The 15,376-nt window shown below is 62.1% G+C and overlaps 1 protein-coding gene across 1 annotated transcript in view; it reads right to left on the reverse strand.

Annotated features, from left to right (window-relative positions):
* MIDEAS (mitotic deacetylase associated SANT domain protein) overlaps window positions 1–13,950 on the reverse strand; it is a 41,562-nt gene extending 27,612 nt beyond the window's left edge. Inside the window, exon 1 of the mRNA XM_029058627.1 lies at window positions 13,822–13,950. The gene's annotated coding sequence lies outside the window, so the exon portion shown is untranslated. The remainder of the gene's footprint in view (window positions 1–13,821) is intronic.
* Window positions 13,951–15,376: the final 1,426 nt, after the last annotated feature.

Genomic DNA, 15,376 nt, shown 5'->3' on the forward strand with positions numbered 1-15,376 from the left:
AGACAGAAGCTGTGAGAGAGACAGACAGAGAAACTGAGAGGCAGAGACAGAGAGAAACTGTGTGAGAGAGACTGAGAGACTTGAGAGAAACTGAGAGACAGAGACTGAAAGAAACTGTGAGAGACTGAGAGAAACTGAGGCAGAGTATGAGACAGAGATTGAGAGACAGAAGCTGTGAGAGAGACAGACAGAGAAACTGAGAGGCAGAGACAGAGAGAAACTGTGTGAGAGAGACTGAGAGACTTGAGAGAAACTGAGAGACAGAGACTGAAAGAAACTGTGAGAGACTGAGAGAAACTGAGGCAGAGTATGAGACAGAGACTGAGACAGACAAAGGCTGAGAGAGACTGAGAGAAACTGTGAGATACAGAGTGAGAGACAGAGACTGGAAGAGAAACTGAGACAGAGTCTGTGAGAGACAGCGACTGAGTGAGAGACAGAGAGAAACTGAGAGACTGAGAGAAACTGTGAGAGACAGAGACTGAGAGACAGAGAGTGAGAGAGACAAAGCCCGAGAGAGAGAGACGGAGAGAAACTGTGAGAGACAGAGACAAACTCTGCAAGAAAGAGACTGAGAGACTGAGACTGAGAGAGACACAGAGACTGAGAGACAGAGACTAAAAGAGATGAGAGACAGAGGGAGACTGTGAGAGATAGCGAGGGAGACAGAGGGAGGGAGGCAGCAAGCAGAGGAGGCCCCTTGCCTGCACCCTAAGAAAGCCGGCCCGCCCAGAGCAGGCCGGAGCAGAGCCCAGCGCGGCACGGCACCGCTCGGCCGGCATCGGCAGGAGGGAGAGGAGGAGGAGGATGGGCAGGCGGGCCCGGCCGGCCCGGCTCCTACGTGCACCGGGGCCAACCGAAACCAGCCCTTCCACTTCAGGAGCGCACAACCGTCTTGTGATCGAGCCCTTCCCCGGCCCTGCCCCGCACCCACTTCCTGCTACCCAATAAAGGCAGGGAAAGGCCCTACTGCAATCACCAAGTCGCTCTACACAACTGGGGCTTCCCAAAAAACAAACACACACATATGCACCCACACACTTTCTCCCCCGCAATCGTGCGTTCGATCGCATTTACTGAGCACCTCTAAGCGCTTGGGAGAGTACGCTATGACAACAGACACCTTCCTAACTGATTACTGTTCATCCCCTTGATTCTATTTATTGCCATTGTCCTTGTCTGTCCGTCTCCCCCCGACGATTAGGCTGTGAGCCCGTCAAAGGGCAGGGACCGTCTCTATCTGTTACCGATCTGTCCATTCCAAGCGCTTAGTACAGCGCGCTGCACACAGTAAGCGCTCAATAAATACTATTGAATGAATATTGTTATTATCGGAAATTTCTTCAGTTTATATTTCAGGTCTGTCTCCCCCTCTAGCTCGGCGAGGGCAGGGAACGGGCCTGTCAAAACGGTACTGTACCGTTGCTGTGCTCTCCCGAGCGCTTAATAGAGCGCTCTGCACACAGTAAGCGCGCCATAAACACCACTGACGGATCGACAGATCCGCTGGACAGGGAGAGGGTCTGCTAATTCCGTCGCGCTGGGCTCTCCCAAGCGTTTAGTACAGCGCTCTGCACGCCAAGTGCTCAAGAAACACCACTGACTGCCTGAGAGACGGTAAGCTCGCTGCGGGGAGGAAACAAGTCTCTGCACACGGCGAGCGCTCAATGAATACCCGACTGATAGACGGTAAGCCGGTCACGGGCAGGGAGCATATCGGCGGATGCTATCGCACCGTGCTCGCCCAAGCCCCCTCACTTGCATTCGTCCATTCAGCGGTATTTCCCGAGCGCTTACCGTGCGCGGAGCACCGTCCCGAGCGCTTGGGAGAGTACGACGCGACCCCGAAGGGACACATCCCCGCCCCACGACGAGCTCACGGTCCAGAGGGCGAGACGGACGTTAATATAAATAGCTCTCTCCGCACACGGTGAGCCCTCGGGAAATTCCACCGATGGACAGGGAACGTTTCTCCCGCTTCCAACTTCCACGAGGTCGGGCGGAGAGGGTGACGAAATGTTAGGAAACCCAACGGCTTGCCAGGAAAGTAGGGAGGGGGAGAGGGAGCCGGGGGGGAATTCTTTCCTCCACCGAGAAAACCCTCTCTGTTTCTCCAGCCAGTAAATGTCGCGCGGCGCTCTGGACGCTGCAGCTCATTGATAATCGTGGCATTCGTCAGGCGCTCACTATGTGCCAGGCCCTGTTCTAAGCGCCGGGGTGGGCACGGGGGGATCGGGTTGGACACGGTCCCTGTCCCACGTGGGGGTCACAGGCCTCATCCCGTCTGACGGATGGGGAAACCGAGGCCCAGAGGAGTGAAGCGACTCGCCCGGGGTCACCCGGCAGAAGAGGGGCAGAGCCGGGACTAGAACCCAGGTCTTCCCGAGTCCCAGGCCTGGGTTCAAGCCACTAGGCCGCACCCGGCACTCTCGCTTCTGGCCGGAAAGGAAGGGAGAGGGCACAGACAGTTGCTCTTTAGGGATCGGACACTTAATAGTAATAATAATAACGATGGTATCTGTTAAGCGTTTACTATGTGCAAAGCACCGTCCCAGAAGTGTCAGTCGTATTTACTGAGCGTTTACTACGTGCAGAAACCTGTAGTAAGCGCTTGGGAGAGGCCACGACAACAATTTAACAGACACCTCCCCTGCCCACAGCGACTTTACAGCTTAGAGGGGGGGACGGATATCACTAGAAAATAAATAAATGAGAGATACAGACACGACTGCACGCTCCCTCTAGATCGTCAGCTCGTTGTGGGCAGGGAACGTGTCTTTTGATTGATCTACTGTCCTCTCCCAAGCGCTTAGCCCAGTGCTCTGCACACAAAAAAGGACTCCATAAATAGGAATGAATGATTATTTCCACCCCGGGGACTGATACCTCTTGACACCCAAACGTCGGAGAAGGTAAACTGGCCTCCGGGAGCGGAGGCCGATGGGGAAAGTCGGGCGGTTTCGAAGCTGGGGTAGAATTGGCCACGCAGACGGAAGTGTTTTTCGGCCGAATTTTCTATTTTTTAAATGGCATTTGTTAAGCGCTTCCTATGTGCCCGGCGCCGTTCTAAGCGTTGGGGGAGAAGCCAGGTAATCAGGTTGGACGCGGTCCCTGCCCCACATGGGGCTCACAGGCTTCGCCCCCATTTTACAGACGAGGGAACTGAGGTTCAGAGAAGGGACGTGACTCATCCAGGGACAAGGAGCAGATAAGTGGCGGCGCCGGGATTAGAACCCAGGTCCGCCTGACTCCCACGCCCCTGCTCTCTCCACTAGACCACCATGCCGCTTCCTGCTTTTTGATTTTACTTGTTCATTCATTCAATCGTATTTATTGAGCGCTCACAGTGTGCAGAGCACTGTACTAAGCGCTTGGAGGGTCCAATTCGGCGACAGAGACGATCCCTGCCCCACGCCGGGCTCCCAGTCTTCATCCCCATTTTACAGGCGGGGACACCGAGGCCCAGAGCAGCGAAGGCCGGCCGGATCACCACCTCGGGGTCTTCAAGGACGGGGAGCTAGAAACGGTCTGACGATGATGGCGGTGGTATTTATTAAGCGCTTCCTATGTGCCAGGCACCGTTGTACGATAATCGGGTCGGACCCAGTCCCCGTCCCACGCGGGGCTCATGGCCTTCATCCCCATTTGACAGATGAGGGAACCGAGGCACAGAGAAGTGCAGGTCACACAGCAGGCAAGTGATGAAGCCGGGATTAGAACCCAGGACCTCCCAGGCCCGTGTTCCATCCACCAGGCCGTGCCGGCTTGCAAAGTGTGTGCGTTATAGACAGATATTACGGTATTTGTTAAACGCTTACCACGCGGTGTAGACACCGTCCCCTACGGGCCTCACGGGGGGGGGGGGCGGGGCGAGAACAGGAAGTTCATCCCTATTTTACAGACGGGGAAACTGAGGACCGCAGAAAGCCCAGCAGGCAAGTGGCAGAGGTGGGATTTTTTTTTTTCTCTTTTAAAAAGCTGCGGTATCGAAGTGCTTACGACGACGTGCCAGACACCGCGCTGTGGTGGATACCAGCAGGTCAGGCCGGACCCAGTCCCTGCCCCACGTGGGGCTCACAGTCCCCATTTTACAAAGTAACCGAGGCCCAGAGAGGCGCAGCGGCTTGCCCAAGGTCACGCAGCAGACGAGCGAGCCCCGTCTCCGGAGTCCCAGCCTCAGGAGAGCGGAGCCCGAAACCTCCCCCACCGGCCCCGTGACCCCCAGGCCGGTGGGGACGCGGCCAGACCCCGGCCCAGGTGGGCACTGAGTACCACCACCGATTTCGGCTCCGAGCAGGGAACGCCCTCAGAGCTCCCGACGACCTCGACGTTCCCTAGCTACCCAGGTTCAAGCCCTCCCGGTGCCCATTTTAGCTCCGGGTGGGTAAGCTGAGGAAGGGGGAGAGTTACCAGTGGAGAATTTCTGTAAAAAAAACCCACCTCGCCGGGCAAAAGGGAAGGAGGCGGCCAACATTTCCGGAGGGAACTGAGGACTGTGGGTAACCGGGAGGCCGGTCTACTCTGTAGTTTCTTGTCCGACTACGGAGCGAGTCCGCCCAGAGTCTACGTTCCTCGCGCGTAACGAAATTTCAGCCTCGGGACCAGCTCGCAACCTAGTGTTCTGCTTTTCTGTTGGCGGGGGGTTGTTCTTTATGGCGTTCATTAAGCACTTGCGAGGCTGCGGACACCGTACTAAGCGCCGGGGTAGATACAGGGTGATCAGGTTGGACCCGGTCCCCGTCCCCCGTGGGGCTCACGGTCTCGAACCCCCGTTTTCCAGATGAGGGAGCGGAGGCCCGGCTGAGCGAGGTGACTCGTCCGAGGTCACGCTGCAGAAAAGGGGCAGAGCCGGGATTAGAACGCAGATGGAGCCGTCGGTCCTATCTATCGAGCACTTTCTACGCGTCGGGAGAGGGCGACGCCACAGAATCAGCAGACGCGTCCCCTGCCCCGCCTCGCCCACGGTGCCGAACTTCTGTTGGATGCGGAGGTGGATGGGCGACCCCCGGAGCTTCCCGAGGAGCGGGGAGGCACGGACCCAACGTTTCTGTTGAGTCAAGCGGGGAGAGACAGGAGGCCGCGAGGTCGGCGAGGAGGCCGAGGCGATCGTCAGGGCGGGAGAGGAGAACGTGGCAGCCATTTGGATGGAGAGGAAAGGGCGGATTTCAGCGGCGGCGTGAAGGTGGAACCGACGGGATCCGGTGACGGACCGGATACGTGGGAAGGAGAGAGACGGGTCCAGCACGACGTCAAGGTCGGGGGCTCGCGGGGTGGGAGGGATCGCGGCGCCGTCCACGGCGGTAGGAAAGACAGGGAGAGGTCGGGGGGCGGGAGGGAAGCTAGGGAGGTCCGTTTTGGACATTTGAGGTGTCACCCAAGAAGGGCCGTCCTGAAGGCAGGAGGAAACGCGAGACCGCCGGGAGGGCGAGAGGGCAGGTCTGGGCATCATCGGCCGAGAGACGGCGGGGGAAGCCACGGGGGCGGACGAGTTCTCCCGGGGAGCGGGCGCGGATGGTGAACGGGAGGGGATCCAGAACCGAACGTTGGGGGACGCCCCCCCGTCAGAGGGTGGGAGGTGGAGGAGAGGCCAGCCGAAGAGGCTGAGAAGGTGCGGTCAGAGAGGACGGTGTCGGTGAATCCAAGGTTGGACCCGGTTTCGAGGAGAGGGCAGGGTCAGAGGCGGCCGAGAGGTCCAGGAGGATCGGGACGGGGTAGGGGCCGTCAGATCTGGCGAGGAGGAGGCCGTCGGCGACCCCCGAGAGGGCCGTTTCCGTGGAGCGAAGGGGACGGAGGCCGGATGGGAGGGGGTCCGGGAGAGAACCGGAGGACCGAAAGCAGAGACCGCGGGGGTGAGCGACTCTCTCGCCAAGTTTGGGGAGAAATGGCAGGCGGGAGACGGGGCGATGACCCGAGGAAGCCGTGGGGTCGAGGGAGCGTTTTTTTTTTGAGGAGAGGGCAGACGTAAGCAGGGGAGAAGAAGCCGCTGGAACGCGGACGGTCGAAGGCGGCGGCCGAGGAGGGAAGAAGGGGGGGGGAGCAGGCCTCTCGCCAAGCTGCGAAGGGATGGCGTCGAGCAGCTCGGGTGGAGGGGGGAGATGGAGCGAGGAGGCGACAGGATTTCATCTCGAGGGACTGCAGGGAACAGAAGGGGAGTCCAAAAGGGCGGAGGCGGCGGGGACTGGAGATCGTAGGGAGCTCACGCCCGAGGCCTCCGATTCCGCGGACGAAGCGGGCAGCCGGGGTCGTCAGGGGAGAGAGACGGCGGGGCCGGGGGTGACGGGAGGCTCGAGGAGGGCGTTCAGTGTCCGGAACGGTGTGGTCAGTGGGTAGGGGAGCGAATTAGAAAGGAGAACTACCGGTGTCAGGCGGAACGCCGAGGACGGGCCGGAAACGGCCAGCGGCGCCCGGAACCGGAAAGCGCAAAGCCGGTGTCGAATGGCGGGAGCCGTCTCGGTGACGAGAGTCGGCGAGGACGCCGGGCCCCGGGAGTCCGAAGGGCCCGGGTTCTCATCCCGGCTCTGCCCGCCGGGTGACCGCGGGCCAGTCCCCTCGCTCCTCTGGGCCTCGGTGGCCTCAACCGGAAAATGGGGACGGAGACCGGGAGCCCCACGCGGGACCGGGACCGAGTCCCCCCCCGATTTGCTGGCATCTACCCCAGCGCTCGGTACGGTGCCTGGCACCCAGTAAGCGCTTAACAAATACCAACATTACTGTTATTATCGCCTTTACCGATCCCGACCACGATCTCCTCAGCGGTTCTCTCTCCCACACCCCGACACATCCGTCCTCTTCCCCCCCCCAGAGCCCTCCATTCTTCTGACCCCTCTTCCTTCTGCGGGGCCCCGACTCGCTCCCTTAATTCCTCCCCCCCCGGGCCCCACACCACTTCTGTCCCTATCTGTCATTTTTTTATATGTACCGATGTCCCTCTCTCCCCCGGTCTAGATTTACAAGCTCGCTGTGGGAGGGGAACGTAGCGGTTTACTGTTTCGTTGGCCTCTCCCAAGCGCGGAGCGCTCGACAAATACGATCGGATGAACGAGGGAATGAACGAGGCCCGCGGCGGAATACAACCGCCACCCCCGCCATCCCTCTCCGAGCGGCCACCGTGACCTGCCCGATTTATCCGCCGCCCAAAATAGTCCGGAGAAGGAACTGCCAGGGCCAAGGTCCGTCCGCACGTGGAGAGGGCGGCGGAGCGGAGACACCGTCCTCTCTACGTAACCGCCGGCTGCTTGCCCGGGGTTTTCTCCTGTCGTTCGCCGGGGAGCTTGCCCCCCCCCCCCCCCGTGCCCTCTTGATCCCTGCTGAAGGATCGGTGGATTATGGAAAGGGCCCCGGCCTGGGAGTCGGAGGAGCCGGGTTCTAATCCCGCCTCCGCCACTGGTCTGCTGGGTGACCTCGGGCGAGTCACTCCAGTCTCTGGGCCTCCGTTCCCTCCTCGGTCCAATGGGGGTGAAGACCGTGAGCCCCACGCTAACCCCAGCGCTCAGTCCGGTGTCTGGCTCCCGATAAGCGCTTATTAACTAAAAAAAAAATCTCATTTTGACTCCTTCCGCCGCCCAGATCTCCCTGCCTCCGTCTCTCCCCTCTCCGATCCCCACTCGGCTCTGCCCCCCCGGATCGTTTCTCTTTTAAAGATTGAAAGGTTTCAGAATCTCCCCCTCTCCTCCACAACCCCAGGTGGTGGTTCATCCACCTCCACATCAAACGGAAACTCCCGACCCTTGGCTTTAAAGCTCTCGGTCGCCTTCCCCCCGGCCCTTCTCACCTCGCGTAACGCTTAACCACTCAATGAGTACCACGAGAAAGAAAAAAAAAAGTCCAAGTCTCAACCTCACAACCGACTCCCGACCCGAGAAGGCTTAAGAGACGGTTCGCCGTTCATCGCAAACAAAACTCTTTTTCCTGTTCCTGGGTTGCCTTGGCCATTAACGCCCGAACAGACTAATAATAATGATGATGACGATGGTGATGACGGTCTCTGTTAAGCACTTACTACGTACTCAGCGCTGGGGCGAGTCCCCGTCCCACGTGGGGCCCACCGTCTTCATCCCCGTTTTCCAGAGGAGGCAGCCGAGGCCCAGAGAAGCGACGCAACGCGCCCAAGATCACACAGCCAGGCAACGGCCTAGTCGGGATTAGAACCCAGATCCTTCTGACGCCCAGGCCCGGGCTCGACCCGCGGCTTCTCTGCTCCTTAAGCGCCTGATATTCACCGCACGCTCCGCTCCACGACACTTACATCCAAACACTCCGCCACTTCCACTTTCCGGAATCGATCCGCTAGGCCTCGCCGCTTCGTTCATTCGTTCAATCGAATGCACTGGGCGCCTACTGTGTGCAGGGCGCTGTACTAAGCGCTTGGCAAGGCCAATTCGGCAACGGACGGAGACGATCCCCGCCCGACGGTGGGGCTCACGGTCTAGAAGGGGGGAGACAGACAACAGAACAAGCAGACAGGTGTCGATGGCATCACTATAAATGCGTAGAATTGCAGATAGATACTCATCGTGAATAAAATAAAGAGAATAATAAATCTGTACCTATATAAACAAGCGCTGCGGGGCGGGGAAGGGGGCAGAGCAGAAAGGGGGAGTCGGGCGATGAGGAGAGGAAAAGGGGGGCTCAGTCCGGGAAGGCCTCCCGGAGGAGGGGAGCTTGCAATCCCCCCTTGACCGATGAGGTGAAAATTAAGGTGTCTGTGAAGCGCTCACTATGTGCCAGGCACCGTACTAAGCGCCGGGGTGGACACGAACCGATCGGGTCGAGCCCAGTCCCCGTCTCCCGTGGGGCTCCCCGTCTCCATCCCCATTTTCCACACGAGGGAACCGAGGCCCAGAGAAGCGGAGCGACCTGCCCCAAGTCACACAGCAGACACGTGGCGGAGCCGGATTGGAACCCAGCCCCTCCTGGCTCCCGCGCCCCCGGACCGCGCTCTTCCAAGCGTTTAGTACGGCGTTCTGTACCCACGGGAAGGGCTCCATCACTACCACCTTTCGACGACCGGTGATCTTCCTCGAATTCAGGCGGAGGGACGCCCTCTCCGGCACCAGAATCCGGCTCCGCCTTCTATTAAGGTTTTACGGCTGACCCCCCCCCCCAGTTCACAATCTACATTCCAAGCGCTCAGTCCAGCGCTCTGCACATAGGAAGCGCTCAGTAAATACTGTTGAATGAATGAATGAATCTGACCTTTTTTTAAAAAAATAAAAAAGGTATTCGTTAGGCGCTTCCTAGGTGCCCCGCCCTGTGCTAAGCGCTGGGGTAGGTACAACTAATCAGGTTGGACGCCGTCCCCGTCCCACACGGGGCTCGCTGTCATAACGATGATGATAAAAGAGCAATGAGAGTAATAAGGATAATGACGGCGGCGGCGGTGACCGTCGGGCGCTCACTCCGCGCCGGGCCCCGGACGAAGCCCTTGGGGAGCTCCCAGCCGATCGGGTCGGACCCAACTCCCCGTCATTCATCCGTCCCGCGGCATTTACCGAGCGCCCGCCGCGTGCGGAGCGCTCGGGAAGTGCGACCGGGGGACGGATGGGGCCGATCCCCGCCCAGCGGCGGGCTCCGGCCCGTCCTCGGCGTTCCCCTTCGGTCGCACGTGCTTTTTACCGCGGCCCTCACGGCGGGACGGATTCCCGGAGGGGGTTCTCCGGCCCCCTTCCCGAAAGGGAGCTGCCGATCGCAGCTCCCCGGGACCCCGCGGCCCTCCGCCTTCCGGGCGCTCGGCGGAGGGCGAGGGGAGAGGGCAGAGGGCGAAGGGCAAGCCGGCGGGCCCGGTTCTCCATTTCGCATTCGCCAGGCGGAGCGGCCGGCCCGACGGGCCGGGTGTAAACGTCCAGTGCGACCCCGCGGCTCGGGGATCACGCGTCGGCCGGACGACGCGACTCCCTCTGGGCGGTCGTGTCACTGGGGCACGGACACATCCCACGGACACACACGTGCGCGGAGACCCACCCGGAGACCGACGGGCACACGCAGAGACGCCCACCCGCACGCGGACCCGGAAACACGGCACGCAGAGGCACAGACCCACCCGCACGGAAACACACAGACCCCCGCCACGCAAACCCAGAGACACAGACGCGCCCTGACCGAAACACCCAGACACACAGACCCCCTCCACAAACAGACCCCCCCAACACACACGCAGACCCAGAAACACGGGCACACGCTCGCAGGCGCACACGGACAGAAACACGCCCAGACAGAAACACCCAGAGACACCCAGACAGCCCCCCCACAGAAACACCCAGACACACAGACCCCCACACAATTTGACCCCCTCCCCACACACAGACCCAGAAACACAGGCACACGGTCGCGGACAGACACGGACAGAAACAGGCAGACACACAGACCCCCTACGCAGACAGCCCCAGAAACAGAGGCACGCGCTCACAGACCCACGCTCACCCACACACACGCGGACAGAAACGCACTGACCGAAACACACCCGGCCGGAGACACCCGGACACACGGCACGCGGAGACGCAGACGTCCCCCGGACAGAAACGCCCAGACGGAAACACCCGGACGCACAGACCCCCCACACGCACAGACCCAGAAACGCAGGCCCACGCTCACAGACGCACAAGGACAGAAACACACCCGGACGGAGACACCCAGACGCACCGACCCCTACACACACGGACACACACGGACAGAAACACCCAGACACGAGGACCCAGAGAGAGAGCGCAGAGAGCCACAGACGCCCCCCCAAGAGAGGAACACACACACAGACACGGAGAGGGCGGCGCACACCGAGGCCCGCGCTCTCTCCTCCGGGCCCCTCTCCCGGTTCTCCCGGCGGACCCCCCGCGCCGGGAGCCTCCGGGCCGGTCCCGCGCCGGGCCGGATTTCGCCAGCGGGACCCGGCGCGGGGGCCCCGAGCGCTTCGGCCGTCCCCTTCCCGACGGGCCGGGAGGAAAAGGAGAAAAGAGAAGCATGGGGAAAATCCCCTCCCGCCTTTCCCACGCGGAAAAAGAACCATTCCGCGGCGAGGAGTCGGGAGTCTGAGAGAGGAAACGCCGTCCCCCGCCGACGGGCTCCCGGGATCGACCGGGCGGCGGGGCCGAGGCCCGGGTTCGAGGCCCGGCCCCGCCTCCGAGGCGCTCCCTGCCTCGGTCTCCCCGCCCGTAAAACAGACGTCCACCGCCGGCTGCCTCGGCCCGTGAGGCCCAGGTGGGACGGAGGCCCCCGTCCGGCCCGACCCGACTCTCCCTAGCCCACGGCTCGTCACCCGGTGGGCGCCCGGCTCCGTGCCGCGCGGGGGGGGGGTCGGGGGTCCCGGGTTCCGATCCCGCCCCGCCGCTCGTCGGCCGGGCGGCTTCGGGCCAGCCGCCTCGCTCCTCGGGGCCTCGGTTCCCTCGCCCGTCGGACGGGGATGAAGGCCGCGAGCCCCACGCGGGACCGCCTCGTCGCCTCGCGCCCGCCCCGGCGCTTCCAACGGCGCTCGGCCCAGGGCAAGCGCTCAAAACCGCCGCCGCCGTCGTCACCTGCGGGACCGGGGTTAAGGCCGGGAGCCCCGCGCGGGCCCGGGTCGGCCCCGGCGTCCGGTACGGTGCCCCGGCACCTCGGGGGCGCTCCACGAGTAGCGGTGCGAGGAGCCGGCCGAAACCCTTTCCGAGAAGTGCTCCTTTCCTTCTCCGAGCGCCACGGAGGGTCCCGGGTCTCGGGCCCCTCGAGGCCTAAGGAGGTTGGGAGGGAGGGCGGTCGGAGGGTCCTCCGTCGGCGGGATGCACGGAGCGCTGCCTACCGTCGACGGGCGGGGGACCGGATCTGTTGCCGACCCGCCCATTCCGAGCGCTCGGTACGGTGCCGGGCGCACAGCAAGCGCTCGAGAGATACCAGCGGACGCGGAGCGCCGCGCGGACGGCCGAGCCGCGACGAGGCGGGGGGAAGGGGGAGACGTCGCCTCCGGGCCCCGTAAGGAAGCGGAGAAGACGCCGGGGAGGGGGCCGAAAGGCAGGCGGTCGCACGAGGGGGTGGAAAACCAAAGCCAACCCCCCCAAGATCAGGGGTGATGGAACGAAAAGGGCGGCCCGGAAACCTCCGAAACGACAGCGACCAAGGGACGGGTCCGCCCCGTCGGGTGGCATCGCCCTGTCCCCGGCGCTCGGCACGGCACCCTGCGCGTCACAAGCGCCCCACACCGACCGCCGTCGCCTCCGGGCCGTGGAGGCGTCGCGGGGCAGGGACCGCGGCCGCTGCCACCTCCCTTCGGCTCCGCTCGCCGGGGCGTTGGGTGCGGCGCCGCGCGCGGGGCCGGCAGCTCGATGACCGCCGCGGCCGGGCGGAGGGGAGAGCCGCGTCCCCGTGGGCCGGGGATCATCTCTGGGACTCCCCGTTCCGGGCAGGGGACGCGTCCGCTTCTTCCGTCGCGCTCCGCTCGCCGGGGCGCGCGGTACGGCGTCCCGCCCGCGGAAAGCGCTCGGTACATATCGCCGACGGAGGGATCCGGCGGAAACCGAAGGGAGCCGCGCCTTCATTCACCCTCCTTCGGCCCCACAGCCCTTGGGTCCGGATCGGTCCTTCATTTCTAGACCCGTGGGCAGCGAAGGTGTCCGTCGGCGGCTCCGCTGGACTCCCCCGGCGCTCAGCACGGTGCTCGGCCAGTAAAACACACCCAGGAAAACCACGTCCGTCAGCTCTGCCGGACTGGACTCTCCCACGCGCTCAGTACGGACCTCAGCCCTTAAAATCCAAAAAAGCCAAACGCGTCCGCCGGCTCTGCCGTAGTGGACCCTCCCCGGCGCTCGGTACGGAGCTCGGCCACGAAAACACACCAGGACACACGCGTCTGCTCGCTCTGCTGGACCGTCCTCCTCCAGGCGCTCAGTACAGTCGCTCGGCCATTCAAACACCCAAAAGACCCCGAGTTCGCCAGCTCTGCCGTACTGGATTCTCCCCAGCGCTCAGTACAGCGCTCTGCCATTAAAAACCCACCCCCCCCCCAAAACAGCAACCGGTAGCTCTGTCGGTCTGGACTCTCCCCAGCGCTCAGTACAGTGCCCGGCCATGAAAATGCCCAAAACCCCCCAAACACATCGGCTGGCTCTGCCGTAGTGGACCCTCCCCGGCGCTCGGTACAGAGCTCGGCCACGAAAATACACCAAAACACACGCGTCTGCTCGCTCTGCTGGACCGTCCTCCTCCAGGCGCTCAGTACGGTCGCTCGGCCATTAAAACGCCCAAAAAAAAGCCCCGAGTTTGGTAGCTCTGCCGTAGTGGACCCTCCCCGGCGCTCGGTACAGAGCTCGGCCACTAAAATACATAAAAACACAAGCGTCTGCTCGCTCTGCTGGACCGTCCTCCTCCAGGCGCTCAGTACGGTCGCTCGGCCATTAAAACGCCCAAAAAAAAGCCCCGAGTTTGGTAGCTCTGCCGTACTGGACCCTCCCCGGCGCTCAGTACAGAGCTCGGCCACGAAAATACACCAAAACACAAGCGTCTGCTCGCTCTGCTGGACCGTCCTCCTCCAGGCGCTCAGTACGGTCGCTCGGCCATTAAAACGCCCCCCAAAAAGCCCCGAGTTTGGTAGCTCTGCCGTAGTGGACCCTCCCCGGCGCTCAGTACAGCGCTCGGCCATTAAAAAACCCAGCCCCCCAAAACAGCCACCGGTAGCTCCGCCGGTCTGGACTCTCGCCGGCGCTCAGTACAGAGCTCAGCCACGAAAATGCGCAGAAACACACTCGTCCGCTCGCTCCGCGGGACCGTCCCCTCCCCGGCGCTCAGTACAGCGCCCGGCCCCGAAAGAAACCCCGAAGCCCGCGGGGGCCAGGTGGGCGGCGGGGGGGGAGGGGGAGGGCCTACCTTCTGGACGCGGAAGCTGCCCGGGGGCGTCCCGCTCGGCGTCGGGGGCGGCCAGCCCGCTCCCCGGGCCCCCCTCGGCCGCTCCTCCGACGGCGCGTCACTTCCTAGTGCGCGGGGCGTCCAGCCCGCTCCCACACCGCCCCCGGACACCGCCGCCGCCGCCGCCGCCACGCTCCGCCCCCTGCCTCCTCCCTCCTCCCCCTCTTCGCTCCGCCTCCTCCCCTGCCTCCTCCTCTTCCTCCTCCCTGCTCCTTCTCCCCCTTTTCCTCTTCCCTCCTCCTCCTCCTCCCCCTTTTCCTCTTCCCTCCTCCTCCTCCTTTTTCTCATTTTCCTCTTCCTCCTCCTCATTTTCCTCTTCCCTCTCTCTGCTGCTCCTCCTCTTCCCCCTTCCCCCTTCTTTTTCTCATTTTCCTCTTCCCTCCTCCTCCCCTCTGCTGCTTCTCCTCATGTTCCTCTTCCCTCCTCTTTCTCTCTGCCGCTTTTCATTTTCCTCTTCCCTCCTCCCCTCTGCTGCTTCTCCTCCTCCTCTTCTTTCTCTTCCTCATTTTCCTCCCCCCCCCACTGTTTCTCCTCCTCATTTCCCCTTCCTTCCTCCTCCTCTCTGCTGTTTCCCTCCTCATTTTCCTCTTCCCTCCCTCTGCTGCTCCTCCTCTTCCCCCCTTTTTCTCATTTTCCTCTTCCTCCTCCTCATTTTCCTCTTCCCTCTCTCTGCTGCTCCTCCTCTTCCCCCTTCCTCCTTCTTTTTCTCATTTTCCTCTTCCCTCCTCCTCCCCTCTGCTGCTTCTCCTCATGTTCCTCTTCCCTCCTCTTTCTCTCTGCCCCTTCTCGTTTTCCTCTTCCCTCCTCCCCTCTGCTGCTTCTCCTCCTCCTCTTCTTTCTCTTCCTCATTTTCCTCCCCCCCCCCCACTGTTTCTCCTCCTCATTTCCCCTTCCTTCTTCCTCCTCTCTGCTGTTTCCCTCCTCATTTTCCTCTTCCCTCCTTCTGCTGCTCCTCCTCTTCCCCCCTTTTTCTCATTTTCCTCTTCCCTCTCTCTGCTGCTCCTCCTCTTCCCCCTTCCTCCTTCCTTTTCTCATTTTCCTCTTCCTCCTCCCCTCTGCTGCTTCTCCTCATATTCCTCTTCCCTCCTCTTTCTCTCTGCCGCTTCTCATTTTCCTCTTCCCTCCTCCCCTCTGCTGCTTCTCCTCATGTTCCTCTTCCCTCCTCTTTCTCTCTGCCGCTTCTCGTTTTCCTCTTCCCTCCTCCCCTCTGCTGCTTCTCCTCCTCCTCTTCTTTCTCTTCCTCATTTTCCTTCCCCCCCCCACTGTTTCCCCTCCTCATTTCCCCTTCCTTCCTCCTCCTCTCTGCTGTTTCCCTCCTCATTTTCCTCTTCCCTCCTCCTCCTCTCTGCTGCTTCTCCTCGTGTTCCTCTTCCCTCCTCTTTCTGCCGCTTCTCCCTTTCGTCTTCCCTCTTCCCCCTCTGCTGCTTCTCCTCCTCCCCTTCTCTTCCTCCTCCTCCCTCCTGCTTCTCCTCCTCGTGTTCCTCTTCCCCCTCCTTCCTCCTGCTGTTTCTCCTCG

The sequence above is a fragment of the Ornithorhynchus anatinus genome, chromosome 1 (assembly GCF_004115215.2).
Source record: "Ornithorhynchus anatinus isolate Pmale09 chromosome 1, mOrnAna1.pri.v4, whole genome shotgun sequence".
Lineage (NCBI taxonomy): Eukaryota > Metazoa > Chordata > Mammalia > Monotremata > Ornithorhynchidae > Ornithorhynchus > Ornithorhynchus anatinus.